Source organism: Canis lupus, chromosome 2 (assembly GCF_003254725.2).
Source record: "Canis lupus dingo isolate Sandy chromosome 2, ASM325472v2, whole genome shotgun sequence".
Taxonomy (NCBI): domain Eukaryota; kingdom Metazoa; phylum Chordata; class Mammalia; order Carnivora; family Canidae; genus Canis; species Canis lupus.
The window spans coordinates 35,270,778-35,296,078 of NC_064244.1; the positions used below are offsets into that span (position 1 = coordinate 35,270,778).

A 25,301-nucleotide genomic window follows, 5' to 3' on the forward strand; every position below is an offset into this window, starting at 1 on the left:
TCTGCCAAAGTCACACTGCTAGCAATCGGCACAGCCATGTTTTCTGCCTTTAGGGCCTGAGCTCTTAACCTCTCAGCTCTATCAGCCAATTTTAGGCTGGCCTGAGCCTTGTGGGAAGCTCCCTGAGGGTGATCCTCCAGAAAGTCGAGGTTCCACTCAGATGTGGGCTGCAGGACCAGATTGCACTGATGCAGGCTGGCTGGGTCCAAGGACCTAGGTCCCACAGGATCAACCAGAAAGGTCCTTGGCTTCATGTAGGAGAGAAATCAAATGTGAGCCAAAGAAAGTGAAAACAGTTTACTGAATCATGTGAGTGACAGAGGATAGCAGAGGGAATGTCCAGGAGACTCAGAAAGGAGAGAAGAATGAGTCTTGTTGCTTGGAGCTAGGGGTTTATTCTGGCAAAGGGTCCGGGGTACTGTTTCCTCAGGAGTCCGTGGTACAATCCAATCAAAGGCCAGTATCAGGTGAATGAACAATAGGCATTATCTCATAAATTACCGAAGGTAGGGGTCAGCTAAGGTTTGTTTGAACGTAATGTACTGGAACATGTTTGGGATCTGGCTTTTCTTAGATGTTATCAGGTATTTGGGGCCTAGGACAAAACTCAGAGAATGATTAATTTTCTTGCTTCCGCCTTGAAGTGTGAGCATAGCTTCTTTGGCTTATTCAGAGGCAAAATACGAAACATGAGTAAATTGGGTCGAGCAGAAAAACAGCAGAGACGGAGGCCTTCTGAAACGGAGCTTCCTACTTCAGCACCATGCCCTTTCTCGGCATTAGCAAAGTCGAAACAGGTTTTGTGCAGGCACCGGAAGGAAGGGGCTGCACCAGAGCGGGCAGGAGGAAGGTGTGCTTTCTGGAGCATGTCCACTAGATGGCGCTCCAACACCGAGCCAATGAGCTCGGGCAGCCAAGTGGGAGGCCCCCCAGCGGAGAGACGCAGAGCGAGGCCTTCTCTCTTCTGGCCAGCCTCCCCAGGACCCGGCGGCTGGGGTCCCGACCGAGGTCTGAGCCTCGGCCTTCCTCCTGAGCGCTGCCCACCAACCCAGGTCCCAAACCTCGCTCTGCTCCCGGCTCTCTGAATCTCCCACCCCCTTTCCTGCTGCCCTCAAGGGATAGACTCTGGGCGAGAAGGAGACTCAGGGCACCTGGGAGAGAATCTTCCTGCTTTCTCCTGCAAATTGAGCAGTGCCCAGCACCTCCCAGTGCCTCCACAGCACTGCCTCTTCCCTCCGTTCCCTTCCTGAATTCCCCAGGCCCTCCCTGTCACTCCCACCCTCTCAGCTTCTGCCAGTCTTCTGAGGCAGGGACCATTAAGGCCGTTTCCACAGATTTGGTGATGCAAATGAATGCAAATATATGCAAATAGCCATGTAAAGGAGGCTTGCCACTGTGGTTCTAAGTGGCTGTCACAGCTTCTCTGACACCTGTTCTGAGAGACAACTGCCCTGCCCCCCTCCTGCTCAGGCATCTATCTGCTATTTACCCCCCTTTCTCTTCCAAAGCTGACTTCTGGCCCCCTTTCCTTCAGAGCGCTGGGTGGTTTTGGGTTACAAAGGACCCTTGGGTCTTACCTCCACACTCTAGAGAGGGCAAGGAGGGAACCCCATCTTAATGCGCACAGACTTTGGCATCTGAAAATTACATCATTTTCTGGCTGTGTGGCCTTGGAAGAACAGCTTAACTTCTCTAAGCCTCAGTTTCATCACCGGTAGAATGGCAATAATGATAGTATTCACCCCAGGCTTTTGTAAAGATTCCACACAATGGAAGGCGCCTTAGCACAGTGTCTCTAAACAAAAGAAGTGCATTAGCTATTAACATCGTTATTGTCATTGACACCACTGGTCATCACATTCTCAGGGCTCAGGCTTGGAGACTGGTATGCAGGGGGACACAGCTCAGGCATGTGTACATGTGGCCCCCTCCTTGTGCATGCACGCGCATACACGCGTGCACAGCTGACAGCCTCACGCACTGGCGGGGCACATGCTCCGGTACACACACATTCAGAAACACACACAGGAGGAGGCTGTGGGAGGTGGAATCTGAGTCATCGAGACCAGAACTGTGGGTGGTGCCTTTGTCCTGATTTCCGGGGCTCCATGCTCCATTTCAAACAAGAAAATCTATGGGGGATGGCACAGCCAAGCCTCCAACCAAAGCTCATTGTGTGGGCCTTCTTGGATCAGCCCCCTCCCCAGCTGGTCCCCACCCAGCTCTGTGTCATCTAGGCTCTCCTTCCTCTGACCTTGCTCTCAATGCCACTGACTCCCCACAGGAAGGGCAGGGTAGGCACTCTGGGTCCTTGACATCATACTGCAAGGCCTCGATGACATCATAAAGCAGGTGCCACCCACTCCCTGGAGCATGCCTGGGGAGCGGGGAAGAAGATCTGGGGGAGTTAACATGTGGTGGTAGTTGAGAGCCCTTAATTGGGAAGCAGGTAGGTTCAAGTTCAAGTAAGTCCTGGTTTTATGTGACCTTTGGTAGTTTTCTTAACCTCTGTATCTCAATTTTTTCACTCAGGGAATGAAGTCAGTCATACCCAACTCAGAAGGGCTTTATGTCTTTTCCATGAGATGATGCACATAAGTAGATACTTTCTTCAGTGCCGCATGGACTGAATGTACATACATGGCCATTATTTTGGATGATGCTTATCAAAAGTAAGGGCACATGGTCTGGGCAACCCACCCCTAGCAGCTGGAGCTGCCCCTCTTCCCACATTACCCAGGCCTGGAGAGGAGGAGAGCCACAGTGCTACCTGCTACATGGGGTCCTAGAGGGCCACCTCCTAGGTTGGGCATGGGTGGGGATATCATGCTTGTGTCTCTGGAGACAGGTTTGGCCAGCTTTTCTTCTCTTGGATGGGGAAATATACTTGTCATGATGGGACAGTCTTGAAAATTCTTTCTTTGAAAGGAAACTGCCATTTACTGTGCTCCTGTAACGTGCCAGGTACCATGCTGGGTGCTGTTCCACGTGAGCTCCTTTCACCTTTCCAGCAGTCCTGAGAAGAAAATGAGTGACTTGCCCAAGGACACAGTGGGTAAACAGAGGAACCAGGATGCAGACCTACTCCCATTCCATGCTCTCTGCCTTACCGCATCTTTCAGAGGTTTTAACTGATTCATGGACATAGCATCCAAGAGTATCAATTCCCTGAATGTGCAGGGGGAAGGTTTTCTATTTCTTGGGTCAGTCTCTTGAGAGCCTTGTGGGTGATGGCAGAGCTGGTGTGAGCTAGTTAATATACTGGAAGTGTCCCCAGGTGTCATACACTTGGCTCCCAGCCAGTGGTTATATGATATCAGGGAAGGGACACAGGTGCACGGGACACAGGTGCATGGAGGTAGGGGGTGGGGTGGGGGCATCCTAGACACCTGCTGGAGGCTCAGTCCTATGCCAGTGGGTAGGTGGGTGAGGAGGGGGAAGCAGCAGATGGACAGGGGCAGGATTGGGGAGGGATGCTGAGTCGGCTCTGAAGCCCAAGGTGACTTGAGAATCTGCCAAGAAGAGGCAAGTGTGAAGGAGAAGAAAGGAAGGGAGGGGAGGGGAGCTGTAGTGGAGGAGAAACTGAGGCAACCCAGAGGGAAAGGATAGTGGGGTCAGGACGTTTGCCCAAAAATGGTTAGGTATACAGGCTCTAGGGTGAGATGATTCCAGTGGCAAGAATGGTCCATTAGTTTCCTCAGCTGCAAACCAGGGTACAAATAGTCTGTACCCCGAGAACCTCCAGTTCTCTACCACTAGAACCTAAACTTCATTTTGGCCTAACTGCCAAGGAACAAGCCACAAGGACATTAATCACTATTGGGCCCAGGAAGGGCCAGCTTCAGAAGGCTCCAGGGGCAGCTTCCCACTCACGTCTAACCATATCATTTCTCCAAGCAATAGTCACCTTTTCCTCTGGCCCCAGATCAAAAGGCCTGCATAGTGGGGGCTCCAAGAGTATTCATTGAAAAGACGAAGCAAATAATACATGTCACTTGGCTGGTACATTGGTCAATAACTACACCTTAGGTGATTTAATGTCAGCAAATATTTCTGTTCTCAGCAAATAAGATCCCATCCCTACCCTCATGGTCCGATAGATCAGAGGGTAAAGAGTTTAAGGTGGTGATGAGTGTTACCGGGGTACCTTCAGGGGTGTTCCCAAACCAAGGCCCAGAGGAAAAGGTGGCCAACATTTGGAGGAAAAAAAATTGCATGTGGTTAGGCTGGGTTGGGGAGCCGGCCCCTGGAGCCTTCTGAAGCAGGCCCTTCCCGGCCCCAACAGTGATTAAGATCCTTGTGGCTGGTAACTCGGCAGCCAGGCCGGAAGAAAAAGCCCGTAATTAACAAGCTGGCACTCACACAACCACATGTCGGCACGCCCAAGTGCTGGGATAGCTGTCTGTCAGTTGTAGAAGCTGGTGGAATTTTTTAGACAGCTGGGCTCAAGCCGGGAAATGAATATAAGTTACATTTCTATGCATCGTTGTTCATGGTGGTAAAAAAAATTAATCAGTGACATAGCTGTGACACATACTCATTTAAGAGTCTACAGAGAAATGTTCATTTGTCAGAGGCAGCAAAGAAGAGATTATGTGTCAGCCGGGGAGGGGTAAAATATTTATACAATGGCTAATAAACACCGGTGTGTAAGGGGGTCAATTGATTGTGTCAGTGGCCACATGACAAATACACCATTGAGCAGCCATGGGCACTACCCCTGTGCCCGGGGGCTCCATTCTGATGACAAATACACAACGTGTTACTGTTAATGCTCCCTGCCGACCACCCTCTCGGCCCTCTTTGCCGGCTGGGCAACCGCAGATTACTAGGAAGCAGAACTCCCAGGGAAGCTGCCTACCCCCAAATTCATTAAGTTGAACTTGAAGTTGGTAAATTACTCCCCAAATGCCAAGACAGCTGCAAAAAAACACATTTCTTTGTGTATGTGCTGTTTTTTAAAACTTCATGTTTCTGAATTTCAGAAACATGATTGGAGGAAAATGATTGGCCTTGTTCCCTATCTCCACCAAGACCACACACCAGCACTCCTTTTTATTTTATTTTATTTTATCTTATCTTATTTTATTTTATTTTATTTATTCATGAGAGACACACACACACACAGAGATAGAGAGAGAGAGAGAGAGAGGCAGAGACACAGGCAGAGGGAGAAGCAGACTCCATGCCGGGAACCTGACATGGGACTCGATCCCGGGGCTTCAAGACCACAACCTGGGCCAAAGGCAGGCGCCAAACCGCTGAGCCACCCAGGGATGCCTCACACACCAGCACTCCTGATGCAGACCTCACCCTACCCTGTGCCCTCTTGGGTAGGTGGGGGACCCCCCCACACCTGCCATTGCCTAAAGGGACAGTAGTCTGGTTGAGACATATGCCATCCCCAGGCAGAAAGGAGGCCCCTGACTCTCATCTCCCTCTATGAAGTTGTGAGAAAGCCTATCAAACTTCCCAAAAGGGGAAGGACATCCTATCAGCAATGACTGCTATTAGTTTTTGAGCCCTGATCACCTACCAGGCCCTGTGTCAAGCACTCTACATACATTATTTCATTGAATCTTATACCACCCTTGCAGTAGTTCTTTTTTTTTTTTTAAGATTGTATTTATTTATTCATAGACACAGAGAGAGAGGCAGAGACACAGGCAGAGGGAGAAGCAGGCTCCATGCAGGGAGCCCGATGCGGTACTCGATCCCAGGTCTCCAGGATCACACCCCAGGCTGCAGGCAGCGCCAAACCGCTACACCACCGGGGCTGCCCCCCTTGCAGTAGTTCTAATGTTCAGTCCAGCTGTATAGTAAGAACACCAAAACTCCAAGAAGTAGCTTTTCTAAGCCTCTCAATTTAATAGTGGGAGGTGGGATTCCAACCAGGTAGGACTCTGGAGCACAGCCTTCTGGGCCTGGCTTGCCTGTTCGACCATGTTGGAGCTATGTGTCTCATGGTTAACACCTGAAAATCTTAATCCTCTAAACAATTCAGATTCTAAGTGATTAATTTATAGCCTAGAAGACTGAAAACTTCTGGAAACAGAGACTGTGTCCTATGTTCTTTGCTCACTACGTTCACTCCAGAAAAATACACTGATTCTATCTCTCAACGTAGAGCTACTCCCAATCCCCAAAATGCCCCCTACCATCCTGGCTGAGGACTGTGGGTCTTGTCACCCCCTCCAAGGCCTGAGAGAGGCCTCCCTCCCCTCTTCTGCACTTGCTCCCAGCCTCCAGCCTGCTGCCAGATGCTGTAATGCCCCCATCACTCCTATGAGGGCATCTAGCATCCAACACCATCATTTGATTTGGGATGGGATGACACTCTGAGAAAACAGTTACAGATGAAATTTCACACATTATCTATGAATGTAGAGATTATAGATAAGCACACGTTGCAGCTTGTTTTTACTTTTTAAAATGAGATTCTCCCTTACAAAGTGGTACTCCACTGTGGAACTGTTAATGATAATATTGATGATAGTGATAATAATATTAGTTGCATTTATTGAATGTTTATTATATGCTAAGTGCTTTGTGTGTTATTTCTTTTTTTTTGTGTGTGTGTGTGTGTGTTATTTCATATAATCCTCACAGTCCCGTTTTACAGATGAGAAAACTAAGAACCAAAGAAATTAAGTAATCTGCCCAAGGAGGTGGGCAAATTATGTAGCTAGTAGCTAGTAGGTGCTGGGATTTGAACCTAGCTGTACAATCTACAAAGCCCCTGGACTCTTCTTACGTATTAAGGCCTGAATTCTCTCCTATTGCACAGAAGTGGCTCCACCCAGCCCAGATCGGGCTTCAGCCATATTGAAATACTGTAGCTCCACAGCTGGTCTTGGGATCTCTGCCTTTGGGCTTTTGCAAAAGCTGTTCCCATTGCCTAGAATGCCCTTCCTTCTGCTTGCTCTCAGATGGGTATCTCATTGAGGACAACTGTGGAGAAGCTTTGGTTCTCACATCTTACCCCATCGACAAATCAAACCCCTCCCCTGGCCTCCAGAGTCTCCCCCAAGCTCATCCAAGAGTGCCCCTAGAAGACTGCCCTCCCACATTCCCACAGCCTACAGGACTCGCTCCAAGGGTCTAGGACAAAACATGACTGGAAAAGATCTTGCACAAGAGTGGACTATATCCCCAGTGCCAGACCCATCCTCCACATGGCCTCCACAGCATCCTTAACTGATCAGATCACTGCCCTGCCACATGTCCCTCTCCAACACTGCACAAACCTCACCACCTCTCTCCTCGAGCCAAACTGTCTCACTTATGTGGTCCCTGAACAGATGCTGCTGTCTCTTGCCCCTGGCTCTTTCTACTTGGAACATTCTTCCTTCTTTTTCTGCTGTCCGCCTCCTAACTCATCTCTCAAGATTCATTTTGGGTTCCCTTTCCTTCCAGAAGTCTTCCCAGATTTCTCTAGCCTGGGCTAGCACCTTCAGAGCAGGAGATTGAGCCACTGACAACTGTGGTATTCCTAATGCCAGGCATACACAGAAAGGCCTCAATGAATGTCAAATGAACATGTAAGTTAAATGAGTGAACTGGGAGTGCATAGAACCATAGAAAATACAGATTCCTAAGAATCCCAGACTCCACAGAGGAGATTTTGGAGGTTTTGGGTCTGAGAAGGAGCCTCAATTAAGGCAGGGAGAGCCTATGAATGGGGTTAAAGTCAGATTGTTCAAACAGACCAGCATTATGCCCTGGATGTAACTAGCTTCTTCGAGCTTTGGCCACATCACCTGTGACATGAGGACTAATAATATAGCCAATATCATGAGGTTCTGTTAGAAATTAAAGGGGATAACGCAAGTCAGGTCATATATATGTGCTCAACAGCTATCTGTTGTTGCTGCTGCTGTTGAAAACTGAATTAGGCAGGATAGCTAAGGAGGTGAGCTATATAAGCTACTCCAGGATCCTGGGTCAGGGGATGATTGTATTTGGGGCCCAGCTTTGGCCTGCCCCCAGGCTGTGTGGCCTCAGACAAGACTCTTCCCTCTCTGAGTCTTGGTTTTCTCCTCTACAAAATAAGGGCATTAATTTCCCTTCTACTAACTACCCAATAGGATTACTGTGGGAGATCATGAGATAATATATGTGAAAAGGCTTTGAAATGTGTTCAGGGCTGTATAAATGCAAGGGATTATGCTTATCTACAGCCAGTTCGTAGGGACTTAATTATTAGTCAGCATTCACAGGCACCAAAGCTTTGATGCAGTCCTGTAAATGTTACCTTGGTAGCTCCTTGGTAATGGAAGGGCCCTGTGGAGAAACTGAGGCTGAGTCATTGGCATGTGTTCAAAGGCCCTCGGCAGTAGAGTAGAGGGTGGCAAGGTGGCACAGAGAGCATGGCATTGGTGTTGCCACCCCAGAGCTGATCCCTGGTTCTAGGGCCTCCTTCCACCGGTGCAGAGGCGGGAGGCTATAGAGATGGAGTGGAAACTCCTTGGCTTCAAGGGTGAAGGGCTTCAGATGCTGCCAGGGGCCACTGTTCTGGGTTTGCTCCTGGTGGCTCCTTAGGCTGGAGGAGCTGGAGACAGGCAGCAGCTGGCAATGACTCGGCATTTGCTAGGCCTGGCTGGCTGGTGAGGGAAAGGTGCCGGGCCTCCTGGTGTTTGCAGACCCAGAGCTGTGTTCTTTGGAGGGTGGAAGGGAGGTGGGTCCAGGCTGCCCAAGGCTAGGCTCGCCCCCAGGAGCTCAGAGCAGGCCCAGCTCTTCATCAGGGAGAGGCAACCAGCCAGAGGGGTGTCCCTAGCAGGGCAGGGTCTGAGAGTGGATGGCTGTGGAAGGAGGAGATAAAAGACAGGTTGGAAAGCAAAAACCTAGCCCTGAGATGCCAGAAGTTATTCCTCTGAAGATGCGGAAGGCGGGTGAGTGGGAGGGACTAAAAGAGAAGGCATGGAGTCCCAGTGACATCATGCATTTATTTACTCATCCACAATACATCCGGAATACCTACTATATGCTGGGTAACTGAAGATAAAGCAGTAAACAAGACAGAGCTCTCCTGACCTTGTGGAGTTTAGTCCAGCGAAGGAGACGGATATCAAACATGTACATTCCCCCAGGGGAAGCGCAGGGGGCTTTAGAAGGGGAAATGAGGCTCTACCCAGGCCCCACAGCGGAAGGGCCTTTCCTGAGAAGGGAGCTTTGAGCTGAGGCCAGAAAGAGTGGGCTGGCTGGCTGGCCAGGACTGGGGGTGGAATCAGTTGAATTCAACAAATATTTATGGGTCAACCACTTTTGATAAACCAATACACCCAGTCTCTGTCCTCAAGAGTTTAGAGATTGAAGGAAAAAGTCTCCCAGGAGGAAGGAACTGCATCTGCAAAGGCAGAGGCCAGAGGGGTTGAGGCGCGCCCCCCCTCCCCAAGGATACCCCCTGCGCATGCACCACAGAGAGCACCAAGTACAGGAGAGGTGGGAGGCCAGGGGGCAACAGAAGACCTTCCCCAGGCCCTGGAAGGTATTTGGGGCTTGTGCCTGGGCAGTGAATGAGATGCTTGGATTTGCATACTTGGAAGGCCACTCTCAAGTATCCAGTGGCACCAGGGCAGATGAAAAGTCACATGTGGGAGCTTCTGTCCCACATTCCCTGCTATCAGACCAGGTGTGAAGGCAGGGGAGGGTGTATCTAGGCTGCACGTCTAAACGGCCGTCAGACTGTCTGTCACTGACCCAATGCAGGAGTGACTGAAGCTGTGTGTCTGCCTCACGCCTCCTCACCCCTTTATTAGTGTTGGTGAGCTAGCCCTGGATCTACAGCAGTCCTCTCGTGGGCCTGGCGCCTCTGTCCGTCTGAGTTTCACAAGAGATCTGTCCAGGAAGTAGAGCCAGTACTCCTACTCCCATTTTACAGATAGTGGTATTAATAACAGTAGCTGACATTATTGAGAGTTTAACTGTGTGAAGACCATGTGCGTATACCGCCTCACTAAATAGCCTCGTAACCACCTCCATTTTACAGAGGAGTCATTGCCCAAGGGCACACAGCTTGTAAAGAGCAGAGTTGAGGCCAGAATCCTCTCCTCATCTCCTGTCCCTGTCCCAGGCCATCACAGCCTCTCTGGGCCTTTCATTTCTCCTCTTGTTGCTTCAGTCTTCCTGAGCAGATAGTGACCTAATAGTGCTGAAACAGCCCCATCTCCTGAGCTCAAATGGAGGGCTTCACCCTTTCATACCCCTTCCCCAACCCATGCCTGCACCCCACCCCTTGCAGGACAGTGCTCCTAAAATCCCAAACATCTGTGCCGGAATGCTGTAGGCACCCCTGCTCATAGCAAGCACTGGTGCTCTCCTAAATCTTTCCAGAACACAGACCCCTCCTGCCTCCATCTCAGAGCCTCACTTGGTCAGAACAGACAGGGGAGGCAGGATCGATGTGCAGAGAACTCGGTAATAATCCCTGAGCAGGCAGTCAGGCTTCTGTATAAAGACAGATTAAAAACTCATTGGGTTGAGATAAGGAAATAATTCAGCCGGTTGGCCACAGAGGGAAAGCCTGCGGCTGCAGGTGCTAGTGCTGGTACAGGTGAGGGGTGCCAGGGCAGAAGCAGCTCCTGGCCTTGGGAATCTGCACTTCCCCCTCCTTGGGTTTCACCCTCAGAGCCACCTTTGCTGCCTGCCTTGAAGCCAGAGCTGACAAATCCCAGTCCCTCAGGGAGCAGTGAGGGGGAGGCAGCCTGGGGAAGCTGGAGACCAGAGCTGCTGCCTAGCTCCACACCCTGGTTTATTTCCTACACGGCACTGAAATAACTTTGCTCATTTATTTGTTTACTTGTGTGCTGTCTCCTCACCTAGACTGTAAGCCCCACGATGCCAGGGACCTGCAGGTCTCGTGTTCTGCAGTGTCCCCAGCCCTCAGCTCACAGTAGGGACTTAATAACTGCTGAGTAAATGAACGCATGGCTTGGAACCCTGGCTCTTACGACGCACTTTAAGTGTATTATCTCGCTGACCCCCGTCCCCTTGGCTGAAAAATGGGCACAGTGGTAGTGGTATCCTCCAAACATCCAATCCAGCCCCTGGCTCCTAGAAAGGGTTATTACTGATGAAGAGAAATGGAAAATGTGTCTGACACGTGAGTCGCCATCAGGGGGCGCCCTTGTGCAAGGCCCCGGTCGCGCTGCGCCCTCCGCCGGCTTCCGAGCGCCTGCAACCCAGGCCGCCCCTGGTGTCCCGCCCCCACCTGTGGAGGGTTACCTCTTCTCCACTCCAGCCCATGCACACGTCCACCCCACTACCGGCGCGCGTGCCTGCTGGGGGGACCGTCTCCGAGCCCCGTGCCCCCTCCCCCTTGCCGGGCCCAGACTCCTTCCGCCCACGCGGCCCCATATGCTGGAAGAGCCTCCCACTCCCCATCTGTCTAGCCACTTCCTTGCCCCCGTTCTCGTCTTCGGCGTCGTCCCCTCCTCCGGGAAGCTGGTCGTGATTGAGGAGTGGAGGAGGGCCGACGTCGCGCGGGACAACCGCCTTCCACGCCCCACTCCTGCAGCCGCCGACCTTTGGGAAAATGCCCGCTGCCTTGTGCAGACGACGATCCCCAGGGCCAAACTCCCAGCCTCGCTCGAGTCAGGATGTGCGAACAGATGCAAGAGAGAAGTCCGCGTGTGCTTCAGTTCTGTGGGCGAACCTGCTGAGGTGGAGAGTGGGGGGGCCTGGAAGGACCCCGGTGTCAGCGGGGCTGGCTGGGACCACTGCTCGGCGCTGCAGCGCGAAAGCCAGATCCCGGGGTCAGAGCTCCTGGGCCGGTCCACTCGGTGACCCGGGCGTGCACGTGGGCGGCCTGGACCGAGCCACGGCCCCTAGCGGCCGCAGGCCCAGGGAGCGCCGAGCCGAGGAACACAGCCTGCTGTTCTCGCCTGAAGGACCGGTTTCTTTTCGAAGATTGATTATTGCTGTGCGTGTGTGCGTGTGTGTGTGTGTGTGTGTGTGTGTGTGTTCCTTCGGGCATTGTTAGTTTTTTTTTTTTTTAATGCACCTTGCTTGTCTAATGAATGTTTGAGTGCACCTACAACCGGAGGCTGTTTTAATGAAAGGTGAAGGCTCTGAGAGGGAAATAAATAAAAGATCATTTCCCCACCCCCTGACACCCCCTCCCCCAACAGCAGCTCTCCATCCACAGCTGTCTTCTGGAGTCCATGCTCTGTGAAAGAATTCTGTTCCTGTTTGAATGTTCCCATGTAAATGCTGCTGCTCTCCCGAGGAAATCACACCCTTCAGTCAGTCCCTCTCAGGGCCTTTATTAAGGGTGTGAGGGGGGAGATGATGGAGGGGAAGGGAAGCTCTCAGGGAAAGGAGGAAGGCTTCCTCTCAGGCTGGAAAGCTGGATTGTGGGTTTGCTCACCCACTGGTTAAGCAAGTGCCCACTCTGTGCCTGCCTGGCCTTGTGCTGAGAGCCATGGATACAGAGAAAACAGGCACAGGGTCATATCAGTGTCCTCAGCATCAACTATTTGTTTAGCATCTCTTGGGACTACATTTTGACCCTGGAGAATTAAACTCAGAATGGTACAATTTCCTCACCTGTGATATGGAGATGAGAATGAGAATGAGAGGCTGAGTGGCTCAGTTGGTTAAATGTTAAATGTCTGCCTTCTGCTCAGGTCATGATCCCAGGGTCCTGGGATTGAACCCTGCAGTGTCCTCCCTGCTCAGTAGGGAGTCTGCTTCTCCTCCTTCTGCCCTTGCCCCCATGGCTCCTGCTCTTGCTTGCTCGCTCTCTCCCAAATGAATAAATTTTTTTAAAACCTTTTTTTTTTTTAATGGAGATGAAAATGAGATCGCAGGTGTAAAGTGCTTAGTACTGTACCTGGCACAAAGCAAGCACTTAATAAATGCTAGTATTGTTATGTACCACGTGGTTAGCAGTGTAGGGGCTGTGAGAAGGCGAAGCAGTGGGACACAGACCTAGCTAAACTCTGTCCCAGCCATCCTTCAACAGATAATTGCTGAATGCTTAGGTACCAAGCACTGTTTTCTGCCTCCTGGATGCAGTGGTGAGACAGGTAGACCCCGCCTCCATGGACAGAGAGTTTGTGTCTAGTAGGAGAGATTGGGTCCTTAGACAGGCTCTTCCGTGGCAGGGTGGGCAGAGCTGTAATATGGCAAAGTACAGGCAGCAGTGGGAGCTCAGAGCAGGGGTACTTTACACTAACTGGCTTCCCAGAAGAAGGCAGTTTAGCCAGACAGAGGTGTGGGGGACGGGGTGAGGATGTGTGAGGGTTGGGAGGGAATTTCTAGGCATGTGGAACTGCCTGTTGGAAGGCACAGAGGTTAAGAGAATGAGCTCCTGGCTGGTTTTAGAAATGAAATTTCAGTCTTTCATGATGGTAAATGAAACAGCTTTGGGATCAGATATCTGGAATCAAATCCTTGGTCTGCTGTTTACCAGCTGTGTGACCTTAGTCATGTTATTTAAACTCTCTGTGCCTCAGTTTCCTATTCTGTAAAATGGGTATATTATCAAGAAGAGATTAATAATAGTACCCACTTCATTGGATTGTTGTGTACAATTAATGAAGTGACATCTGTAAAGGGCTTAGCCCAGGGCCTAGCATAAGGTAAACATTCAATAACTGTTGAACAGTAATATTTGGTGAAGATTACACCACAGCATTGAGAGGTGAGTGGGAGAGTCAGATCATGAAGGACCTTATAATCGATGTTAAGGGGTTTGAACAAACCTAGAAGCAAGAGAGAATTAGTGGAGTGACAGATCAAATCTGCACTCATCCCTGGCGTCACTTTAGGCTCCTCTCTTTTCTTTTTTTTCCCCCTGGACTCCTCTCTTTCACACTCCACATTTAGTTCATTAGCAGATATTGTCAGCTCTCCCTTCATAAATCATGCAGCATCTGACCACTTCTTACCACTTCCAGAACCACCACCCGGGTCCAAGCCATCATCTCCCCACACATTGTTCCAGTGGCCTCCTAACTGATCTCCTTCCTTTTCTCCTTGGCTCCCTAAGGGTTAGTTCTCCAAGCAAAGCAGCTAGAGGGATCCTGTTAAAATGTAAATCAAATTGTGTCATTCCTCTGCTCAAACCCTCCAATGGCTCCACATTTCGCTCAGAGTTAAAGCCAAAGTTTTTAAAATGGCCTACAAACCCTGCAAGGTGTGGCCTCCTGCCAAATCTCTCCCTCTACTCTTACTCCTCTATCTTTGCTGCTCTCTGTACACTTCCTCAAACATAAACCTGCCAACCACAGTCCCAGCTGAGGATTTTGCACTTGCTGTTCCATCTGCCTGGAAGCTAGAGCTCCACGTGTCAGCAAGGCTCTCTCCCTCACTTCCTTCAGATGTTGCTCTGTGAGGGCTTTTCCCCACCCCACCCTGCCCATCTTGCGAATAACAGGCCTCTCTCCTGCCTGAGCATTCCTTAGTTCCTTCCTCTGCTTTTTTTCTTTCCATGACAGTTATCACTCTCTAGATATTATATATTGACTTGATTATTTCTTATTGGTCCTCCACCTCCCGGCTGGAATATAAGCTCCATGAAGGCAAGGGCTTTGTCCTGTTCATTGACGTGCCACCAGTGTATAGGACAGTGTCATGGCATATGGTAAGCTCTTAATAACTGCCTGTTGAATGGATGAGTAAATAAATGGCTGTACATCAGAGAAAGGCCATTGTGATGCAGTGTACAGAATGAAGGAGGAGTGGGGCAATAGTGGGGGCAGGATGGGAGAACTTTGCACTTGCCCCAGGGAGGGCTGATAGACAGTTCACATGGGCCTAGGTGATAAAGTTGGGAAGCAGTGAGTGGTCTGGAGAGATACTTAGGTGTCTGTAAGAGTTTGGGGACTGTCCAGTGGTGAGAGAAAGGATGAGGTGAAGGACAGTGATGTTGCCCCATTTTTGGGTCTAGGTATCTTGGTGAACAGTCGTGCCCATGACTGAGCTGGGGAAGGGGAAGCAAATTGAGGTGAGGGGTTGTTGATGTGAGCCTATCTAAACCTCAGTTGCCTTATTTGTAAAACGGGGAGGATTCGACATCCCCACTTTCTACTTTCTGGGGTAGTTATGGAGACCGATAAAAGAAATGTAAACCTTTTGTATGAATGCCCAGTGGGTTCCCATCTATGAAGGAGCATTATTATTATTACTATTAAAGTCCATTTAGGGAGATCTCACAGGCAAGTGAGATGAGAACCTGCGGCAGAACCTAATCAAATGCCAGCCTAGGTCAAAGCAAATGCCAGAAAGCATAGTTAAGTCGATATATGCAGCGGGTGGTCAGGGAGGGAGAAAACATTGTGGCCTGAGCTGTCAGAGGCTATTCAGAGAAGGGATCTGGACAGATGTTGGATTGAGAAAAAGGGGAACAAGAGCACAGATTGGGGTTTAGTTAGAGGCCTGTGAGCATAAAAGCCCCAAGGTAGTTTGGAGATCTGGTGGTATGCAGGGACCCCTGGATATGAGATGGATGATGACCACCACTGGACCTCCTCCTCCCTGCCTTCACTTGCCAAATGAGAGAATCATGGTAATCCTTAGGCAAGGGACAGAGAGGGCAAATCCTGAGTAATTGGACAGAAACATCACTGCCCAGCCCCTGGGCCCAATGAGGGTATAAGGAACTTGTCCCAGCCAAGAGAAAGAGTAGATGGGCAAACAGGGGAGGGAAAGGTTGGGGCAGTTGAGCCTCCTGCCCAGAGTGGAAGAGGGTTGAGGAATGGAGGGCTGGAGATTCCCTTGGGCAGCCATTGACAGGATGACATGATTGATTCAGTTTTTGGTTTCTGTTCTGGTGTGCAGGGCCTAGTCCTCAGCCTTGCTGAGGGCCTGGGTGACTGGTAGACCCAGGCAGCTACTTCTCCAGACCTCACTAAAAACAGGAGTAAGCTGCCTGTCCCTTGCTCCACCCTCCCTAGTGCTAGGGAAAGCCAAAGTTGTGTCAGGATGGGACAGACTTCTCCAAAGTGATGGACCCAACTGTAGGTTCTCAGTCTGGTTTGTGAGTTGTGATTACTTAGTTCCCACTTCAAGGAATGTTTCCCCCCACCTCATACCTAGCCAGTTTATAAGCCTTCATCCATTTACCAGTTCAAATTTCAGGCCCTTTCTGGCCACCTTGCCTCAGGTAGTCCTCTCATTCCCTGCCTGTCACCTCATTTGTTTCATTTCCCTAGAAAGCATGTGTCACCAAATCATATCTTTTACTGACTTATTAATAATTCCTTGTACGCTTCCTTGGACTGGATTATAAACTCTGTAAGGCTGGGACCCTAACCTGTCTCTTGTCCATCTTACTCTGTCTTCAATACCTAGAATAGGGGATCCCTGGGTGGCGCAGCAGTTTGGCGCCTGCCTTTGGCCCAGGGCGCGATCCTGGAGACCCGGGATCGAATCCCACGTCGGGCTCCTGGTGCATGGAGCCTGCTTCTCCCTCTGCCTGTGTCTCTGCCTCTCTCTCTCTCTCTCTGTGACTATCATAAATAAATAAAAATTAAAAAAAAAAACCTAGAATAGTGCCTAGCATATAATAGACACTTAATAAATTATTTGTAAGATGAAGGAATTAAGTGAGTGAAGGAGTTCCTTCCCCTCTCTCTCACACCCTAAAGGACAAGGAGGAAATCATATATATGTGGTCACAGATATGACCATGGAGTCATATCTAAAGAGATTGGGCACAACCTCAAGCTGTAAGGCCCATGAGCTCAGACAAGTAGTGTGTGTGTGTGTGTGTGTGTGTGTGTGTGTTGATGAGAAGGGGGAAGACCACCAGTTGCAAGCTGAGGTTCCTGCTGCCTCAAAGGCAGGGAGTCCCAGAGACTTGTTCAAAGGCCCGCTTCTTTTGAGGAGCAGGAGAGAGGAAGAGATGAGGAGGGAGAGGAAGCGAAGAGGAGGGATTCTGAAGGTGCCCCTAGAGGCATGCAGCGCTTGCACGACCTCATACTGCCAGCTGGGGGCACCCAACCAAGTATGACCACATCATCTGCACAAATTTCCAGACCAACTGAGCCCCCCCCCCCCCCCCCCCCCGCTGCCCCTCCTCCTGGAGAAGTGTCAATGTGAAGAGGGAGAATTTGCTCTCTCAAGTGTGACCTGGGGTTGGCGATGAATACCAGAGACGGTGGTTTCAGCTAGAATAACATGTCCCACGGTGGGCTGCGTTCGGGAATGCTGGATTGGGTAACTGGCAAATTGAAAGGCTGTTTCATACTATAATGGTTAAAGAAAAAGGGAATTATCTCATGCCTTTCTTTTCGGCTATCAAGGTGTCAGCGTATGCTAATTACCTGGCAGAGGCTTCAACGGAAAGAGGAAGAACAACTATTATATTTCTGAGGAAAGATTTATCTTGTGTTATTGGCGCCAGTTGGAGGAGGAGGTGGGGGTGGCAGGGGGTCAAAGAGGCAAATCGAGAGCTGTTCCTTGACTCGAAAGGAATTGAAATGCCTTTGAACTGAGGCTTCTCTCCTAAGATTAGAAATAACAAGCCTCGCTGGGAGAGGTTCTGCCCCGAGCCTGTCAGGGGAGGGGACAGGATGGGCAGAGGGCTCCAGTGTCCTAGGAGAGTGTGGGAGGGTCAGGCTGGGTGCAGCTGGCTGCAGAGGGCAGTGAGACTCCTCCTTTCATTCACTGATTGATTATTCATTGATTGATTATGCGAAGGGGGACTTTCAGAGAAGAGAGGAGGTGAAGAAACAGGCTTGGAGTCAGGCAACACTGAGTTTTAAATCCTGGCTCCTCCACTTCTTCACTGGGGTCCATGGCACATCTTTCAGAGACTCTATCTGGGGAAAATAATACCCCCTTTATATGGTTACTATCACAATTAAACGGGTCATGAAATGAAGTGCTCAGTGCAGCTCAGTCATAGCAGCTGTCGATATGATTATTCAACAAATATTTTCTGAATATCCCGTAGTTCAAGGCACTGGGGAAACAAAGCTGAATAAGAGCGCTCTGCCCTCAAGGAGCTTATCACAGAATGAAGGATCTGTACCTCCTCTGGCTTCTGCTCTCTCAGAGGTCCCAGAAAGTGGTGGTCGGGGGGTGGGGGAGGGTGGGTCCACAAGCCTTACATAAGCTATGATAGCACCAATAATAATAGTAGTAGTAGTAGTTAACTCAAACTAAATGCTTGACAGGTATAAACTCAAAGGGAGATCTAGTAGGTAGGTTGCAGAGGCCAGAGGATAAATCCAAGATCTGAAAGAAAGGGGAGGGGCTGCCTGCAGGAACTGTTGCTCAGGGCTGGAGCACTAGAAATCAACCCTGGGGGGCTGGTACCTCTGAAAAACCTGTTTCCAGGGGCTGGGGTTGGGGGGCGTCTAGGGTCAGGTGAGCTGACTTCTCATCTGCTGACCTGCCCTTGTTCAATCTCAGCCACCCTCCAATTCCTTCCCTCAGAGTCGGTGGGCTGTAGAACAAGTGAGCTGGAGAGAGAGAGCCTGGTGTCCTAGCAGGGGTACAGGCTGTGGTGTGGAGGGATCTGCATTCAAATGTTACCTCTGGTACTTATCAGTTGGGTGGTCTTGGGCCAGTACCTCAGCCTTACTGTGCCTCAGTTAAATAAAGATCATAAGGCCTAACCGTGGGGTGGTTGGGCAGGTTAATAAGGCATTCAAAGCACCTGGCACACAGTAGGTATTCCCAAATGGTAGAGGTAATTTCTAAAATTGGCCATCCCTGTCGGCTGTGTCTGATTCAGTGCCAGCCTCAACCCCCATGCCCTGGGGAGGCAGTGAATGCCTCGGGAATGGCAGTGAAAGGAGTGAGGGTACCACCAGGTGGGTTGTGTGGCAGGCAGAGACTTTGAGCAGGTAATGGCTGTCAGGGACCAGCAAATCACAGGTGTCTCAGAAACAACAGGAGTTACACTCAGACACCAAAGAACAAACACATAGCACAAGACGTTTTGCCAAAGCAAAGCTGTTTTGATCGTTCCCGGATGTGACATGTTTCGCATGAGGAAAGAGAGCCTCTTGTGTGAGGCTGCCTAATTGACAGCCTGCAGCTCCACACGGGTAGGGTGGGGGATGGGCCAGTGCCATCCCCCTCCCCCAGGCCAGCCTGCATCATCCTAGGCACCGTTGGCTGAAATGTCCATGAGAGAGGGAGGCTCATTAGTACCAAAGCCTCCAGATCCAACCCCTGCCTCTCCTCTCTCCAGCCCCATGCTGCATCCCTCCTGGAACCCAGGCTGTGTGCCAGTCTAATTGAACTTCTCAACTTTGCCACGTGTACCAGGCTCTCTCTGGCTCCCAGGCCTTTGCATATCCTGTTGTCTCTGCCTTGGATTGTCTCCTCCTCACCCCTCCCAACCACCTGGCTGGTATTGGCAAATACCTACTTAATAACAAAAATAATAGCAGTTTACATTTATTGAGCACTCACTCTGTGCTAAGTGTTTCCCAAATGTTATCTTATTTAATCCTCACAACAATGACAAGGAAAAATAATCGCAGTTGACAGGTAGTAGATGCCCACCATTTGCCAGGCACTGTTCCAAGAGCTTTATATGTATTAACTCACTTAGTTCTTACAACGCCATAGGGTAAGTTACCATCACAATCCTTATTTTACAGTTAAGGCAACCGAGGCACAGAGTGGTGTAGTGACTTATTCGAGGTCACCAGCTAGAAGCCAGGTTCCAGCTCAGGATTTCATCACCACTCCACCACCTGTCTCCTAGAGATCCTTTAAGGATGCAGGCGAGGGTCTACCTCCACTCTCCTTGATAGGGTCAGGAGATTCCTGTGGGCTTGCACAGCTCTCTATGCTTCACAACATCTCTCCCTCCGCCTCCTAGGAGCACTTACCGCACTACCAAGTTTGCTTGCCTGTCCCCTGCTGGTCTGGAAACTTCTGACAATAGAGAGCATCTGCCTGGTTCATTGCTATGGCCTCCAAGCCCTAGTACAGTGCCTGGCACACAGGAGGGGCTCCAGATATGTTTGTTGGATGCCTGCATGAAACCTGTTTGGGCACATTCCTGCTCTGGCTCCCCCTTTTCTTTCTTTTTCCCCCCCTTTTTTAAAAGATTTATTTATTCATGAGAGGCAGAGACATAGGCAGAAGGAGAAGCAGGCCTCTCGCAGGGAGCCAGATGCCGGGCATGATCCCCAGACCCCAGGATCAACCACTGAGTGCCCAGGTGTCCCTCTGGCTCCCCCTTTTCAATGACAAGGACTGCAAAGCCCCACTGTATGCATTAACTGGCGTACAAAAAAATTCCATCACATAAATTCTGGGTTCTCATTTTTGTAGGGTTGGTGGGAAGCAGGATTTTTCCATCCATTTTTCTACCATCTAAAGATGGTAAAGCTTATCTGTACACAACTGATCCTATGCTGAACTGAAGATATTCCCAATGATGATAGGGCAGTCACTTCTTGGTACCTCCATTCACTTTTGAGAAGTGCACATTCAGTGCAGCTGGGTATTAGGCCAGGAGCCCCATACCAGTCCTCCATCGTGTTTGATCTAAATTTGCATTTCTCCAGGGGACCTTTAGGGAAGGAGATGGAGAGCCAGAGGGGCCCTAGAGAGGGCAAGGGGCTCTGGTTTCATTCCACACATACCTTCTCTCCTTAAAACATCAACAACCAGTGCTCCAGCAAACCGGCACCTGCGGCACCTGCGTTTACTTTCCAACTGCCAGAGTGGCTAGTTGTTGACTAATACCTTTGATGGTGACGCAGAAATAATAAACCCTGCCCTGCTTTGGCAGGGGTTGCCAAAGGAATGGAAAAGATGGACAGCTAACTCATAGAAGAGCAAGATTCTTGAGGAGGCATGTCCAGGCAAGCTCCTTGGAGGAGGTAGCCTTCAGTCTAGCCTCTGCCCCCCCCCCCCACTGGCCTTTCCCCTGTGATTACAGGGAGCCCAGAAATGTCATATGGCCCTCAGCCTGGATTTACTCTTTAGGTCAATGACAATTTAGGGAGAGGTTATGACAACCTGCAGGAGAGGAGAAGCAAGTCCCCATCATGGCACCACTATCCACCCCCACCCCCAGGGATGCAGCCTGCCTGGCCGAGCTGGGAGGTGTGGGAGCCTTACTTTCCTCACTAATAAAATGTAGATAATGATAATACCTTCCTCCCAGGCCTGTGGTGAAGATCAAATGAGAGAATGCAGGCAAAAGTGTCTTATATGCTATAAAAGGCTCTGACAAATGCTCATTATTTCTTCCTATTCTTCTCCTAGAATTTATCAAACACTTTATGGGCCCTGCAGGTATTTTTCTGCCTCTATTCTGCATGGCTTTCTCTGGCCCACGAATCTCATCTCCTCTCCTGCTGTGTTCTGGGGAAGGCAGGGTAGCTCAGTGGTTAAAGGGGGGGGGCAGCTCTGGTGGCTCAGCGGTTTAGCGCTGCCTTCAGGCCAGGGCGTGATCCTGGAGCCCTGGGATCGAGTCCCACGTCAGGTTCCCTGCATGGAGGCTGCTTCTCCCTCTCTCTCTCTGCCTCTCATGAATAAATAAATAAAATCTTAAAAAAATAAATAAAATAAAGAGGGCAGGCTGGTCCAAGTTTGAAAACTGACCCCAACTCTTCCTAGAGGAAGACCAAAGACCCAGGCAAATCTCACCTCTTTAAGCCCTTTAGTTTCCTTCTGTGTAAAATGGGCATAAACCTAGAATTTCACTCATAACGTTAGATATGAGGCCAAAATGAGTTACTTTGTGCAAAGTTCTTAGGGCTGTGCCAATTACATTTAATAGAAGTCCGCTGTGCTGCGGTTGTTATTTATTCTCTCTGGTGGGAGGGACTATACCTTGGCTCTTTGAGTGGTAGGATCAGGGGAAAGAGACCCCCAGCACAATTTTCATAGGCTTTCTTGTCTCCACACTCAGAGAGGGGCTAGATCAAGAAACAGATCAGGTGTTCAATCATTCAACAAGCAGTGTTTGAGCACTTCCTCTGTGCCAGGCACTCCCGGAGTGGCAGTGACTAAGTTACAGTCCCCATTACTGGGAAGGTTCATGCTACAGTGAATAAAATGGTTGTCATTCATTCATTCATTTGTTCATTCAGTCAGTCGATTATCACCCATTCACCAGGGTTTCCCAGAGCAGGTTTCATTTTAGGCTGTGGGGCACAGGGCTGGGTGCAAGACACGGATCCAGAGAGGCAAAGGTCCCTTGAAGTCTCTGCCTCTGTCAGATGCGTCTTCTCCCCTCTGGTCAGTGGCCTCAGTGCCCCCACCTGGACATCCTAGGGTTGCTTGAGCTGGTCCCCAAACACCGGGCCCACACCAACATTCCAGGTTTCTGAGCCACGATAGACAAATGCTGAGTGACACCCCCATCCATGCTCCCAGCCCACGCACTCATTCAGGGCTCAGGCACCAACTGCTCAGAGCTCATTAGCGGCCGCACAGCCATTGCCACATGTCACAGGCTCTTACAGTCTCCATTACCGAGGGCCCTCGCTCTCTGTATTTTTAGCCCGCATCTGGAAGAGACGGCTGGCGTCTCCTACAGTTACACATGTCAGGTTCAGCAGTTTCAACAACTCCTCAGGCCTCTGGGCACCTAGATGTGGAGGCCCTAGACCTGCTCCTGGAAAGGAACCTGATGGGAGATGTGAGGGCCAGGGGTGGGTCCAAGGATCCTCCCCTCCAATATAACCCCCAGTTCTGGGACTCCACCTCCCAGGTAGAACAGAGTCCAGCCCCCCCCCCGCCCATTTCAGGTTATCAGGGACCTACAAAGACAAAGAGCTCTTTGAGTGACACTGGAGCGAGGGTGGTTGATGCCAACTTGGCAACAAACCCCAGGCCATCCCCAAGGACCAGCCCCCAGCTCTGCCTGCAGACAGGTGGAGCAAAGCACACAGAAGCCACCTAGCAGTGTGTTGTCGTCTAACATGGTCAGAGCAGGCTTGTGTCTGCCCGTGGGAGACAGAGCAAGCCCCAGCCACCAGCCCAGCCTAAGGGTTCCTCTGGTATTGGGTAAGAACTGCATCTCACATATGCTGGAATGCTGGAGAATGGGCTCAGAAGTTAGTGGCCCCTGGTGGGGTCACCAGGAAAGGAGAGAAAGGCCACAGCTTGCCTAGGTGGAATTGGAGGTACAATGTAGGAGGGAATGGGAAGCAATCCCACAAAGAGGAGAGCAGATATCCCCAGGCTTGAGATGGGAATAGGGTGTGCTCTTGTCAGGAGCACCAGAGCCTGGATTCTGGGAAGAGAAAAAGCCTCCATCAAGGACACAGCTTAAATGTTCTCTCTCTCAATGGTCACATACACTAAGATTTGCTGGTAAAATAAGGTAATAATAATGAACAGTTATTACTCTGAGCCAGGCAGCGTACTAAGTGCTCTCCTCGCATTTCCTGATTCTCTTACTGATGCTTTACATTAAGGCAGGAACTATTATGATTATTCCCATCTTATAGATGAGGAGACTGAAGCTCAGAAAGACCAAGAAACTCACCTAAGTTCACATGACTGGCAGGTGCGAAAGAGACAGAATTTCAATCCAGAATCCGGTTTCAGCCTCCACTATATAAGTAGCCTCCAGACGACCAGAAAAGGAATGACATAAGTTCCCACTCAGCAGTGACATTTTATAGGCCGTGTGATGGAAGAACATTGATGTAAGGTGTGATGTGAATGTTTGGGTTCTGCTGCCAGATGGTGGTTCTGACAGATCCCTATTTTCCTCTGGGCCTCAGTGAGAGGCTGGATTGAGGTGGGCATGGATCCACACCACACCATGCCTCTGTTCTGAGCTCCCCCTTGGCTCTGACTAGATGATTAATAACAACAACCCCAAAAACGATATCAGCAAACATTCATGGAGCATTTACCCAGGCATATTACATGAACTATTTCATTTAATCCTCACATCTCAAGATGTGACATATTATTTTTTTTTAGCAATGTATTTCTTTTTTTTTTTTTAAGATTTTATTTATTTATTTATTCATAGAGACACAGAGAGAGAGAGAGAGAGAGAGAGGCAGAGACACAGGCAGAGGGAGAAGCAGGCTCCATGCAGGGAGCCCGACATGGGACTAGATCCCGGGTCTCCAGGATCACAACCCGGGCTGCAGGCGGCGCCAGACCGCTGCGCCACCGGGGCTGCCTGTGACATATTCTTAAACAGACAAGAGTGAAGCACAGAAAAGCTGAGCAACCTGCCTAAAGCCACACAGCTAATAAGAAGTGGTCTGGAGTTTGAAATGTGGTCTGCTCTTCACCACTCCCCTATTTGGCCTCTTGTAGGATTAGTCCTGCAATGCCTAAATATCTTGAGAAGGAGAGGCTTCAGGTAGCCTTTGCCTGCGCTGGAGGGAGGTATGGGTAGGGCCTGCATTATTCCCAGAAGGCACTCAGAGTTTCCTGTTTTCAGGATGAGAGCAGTCCCCTCCTTACTCTCAGGCTCAGGGAACCCGTCCCTTTCCATCCCATTCCATTCCAACATCCACTTACCTCCAGTGCTCTGAGACCTCCCAAACACAGGATAGCTGCTGAGAGAGCAGAGAGGGAGCCTGCAATATCTTTGCCCCATCTGGGTGGGGCCTGGAGTAGCAATGGGAAGACGCCAGGCGCAGAGACCTGGGGATGGCTGATCTTTGCCACCATCTATGAATTGACCAAATATTTACCGTGTGCTCACTCAGTGTCAGGCACTATCTCAGGGCAGAGTTGCCATAGGTACTTGTGCAGCAAACAGCCCTCTGAGAGCCTGTTCATACTGTGGCCACGTGTACCTGACACCTTACTGGATACTGGGAATGCCCAACCTTGTCCCTAACCTCGCAGAAGATGTAGTCTCATAGGGGTGATAGTCAGATGGACCAGGGATTACCTGGCAGTGTGGTGAGACTGAAGTAAGAGCTGTGACAGCTTGCCGGAGAGGCAAGATTATATTTGAGAAGTCAAAGAAGGCTTCCTGGAAGAACCAACTTCTAAACCAAGATCTGAATGATAAATAGAAATGGTCTACTTGGCAGGGAAAGAGTGTTCCAGGTAAATGAAAGAGCATAAGTATCTAATTATAATACAAATGACACAGGCTATAATATTAATATGAACAAAGAGCATAGGAAGCCTCTGTTTATTTAATAAGTTGGTTACTCATTGATACAAGCATTTATTAAAGAGATAGAAAACAGGGCAGCCCCAGTGGCACAGCGGTTTAGCGCCACCTGCAGCCCGGGGTGTGTTCCTGGAGACCTGAGATCGAGTCCCATGTTGGGCTCCCTGCCTGTGTCTCTGTGCCTCTCTCTCTCTCTCTGAATAAATAAATAGATAAATAAATAAATAAATAAATAAATAAATAAATAAATAAATATTTTTTAAAAAGG

General features: G+C 49.9%; 2 long non-coding RNA genes across 4 annotated transcripts in view; one reads left to right on the forward strand and one right to left on the reverse strand.

Moving 5' to 3' along the window:
• Positions 1 to 282: 282 nt before the first annotated feature.
• Positions 283 to 2,320, reverse strand: LOC118354101 (uncharacterized). The gene is made up of 2 exons (XR_004814060.2): positions 2,255 to 2,320; positions 283 to 1,795 (listed from the first exon to the last, which is right to left on the reverse strand). It is a non-coding gene; the product is annotated as an uncharacterized LOC118354101 (long non-coding RNA).
• Positions 2,321 to 2,384: 64 nt separating this feature from the next.
• The window catches only part of LOC112659029 (uncharacterized), a 44,862-nt gene continuing 21,945 nt past the window's right edge, over positions 2,385 to 25,301 (forward strand). The window contains exons 1-3 of one of the 3 annotated variants that reach the window (XR_003136118.1): positions 2,385 to 2,449; positions 2,533 to 2,672; positions 2,929 to 3,150. This is a non-coding gene — a long non-coding RNA (uncharacterized LOC112659029). Of the gene's footprint in view, positions 2,450 to 2,532; positions 2,902 to 2,928; positions 3,151 to 25,301 lie in introns of those variants that run through there. The other 2 variants (XR_007406251.1, XR_003136117.2) reach the window with 2 other exon arrangements.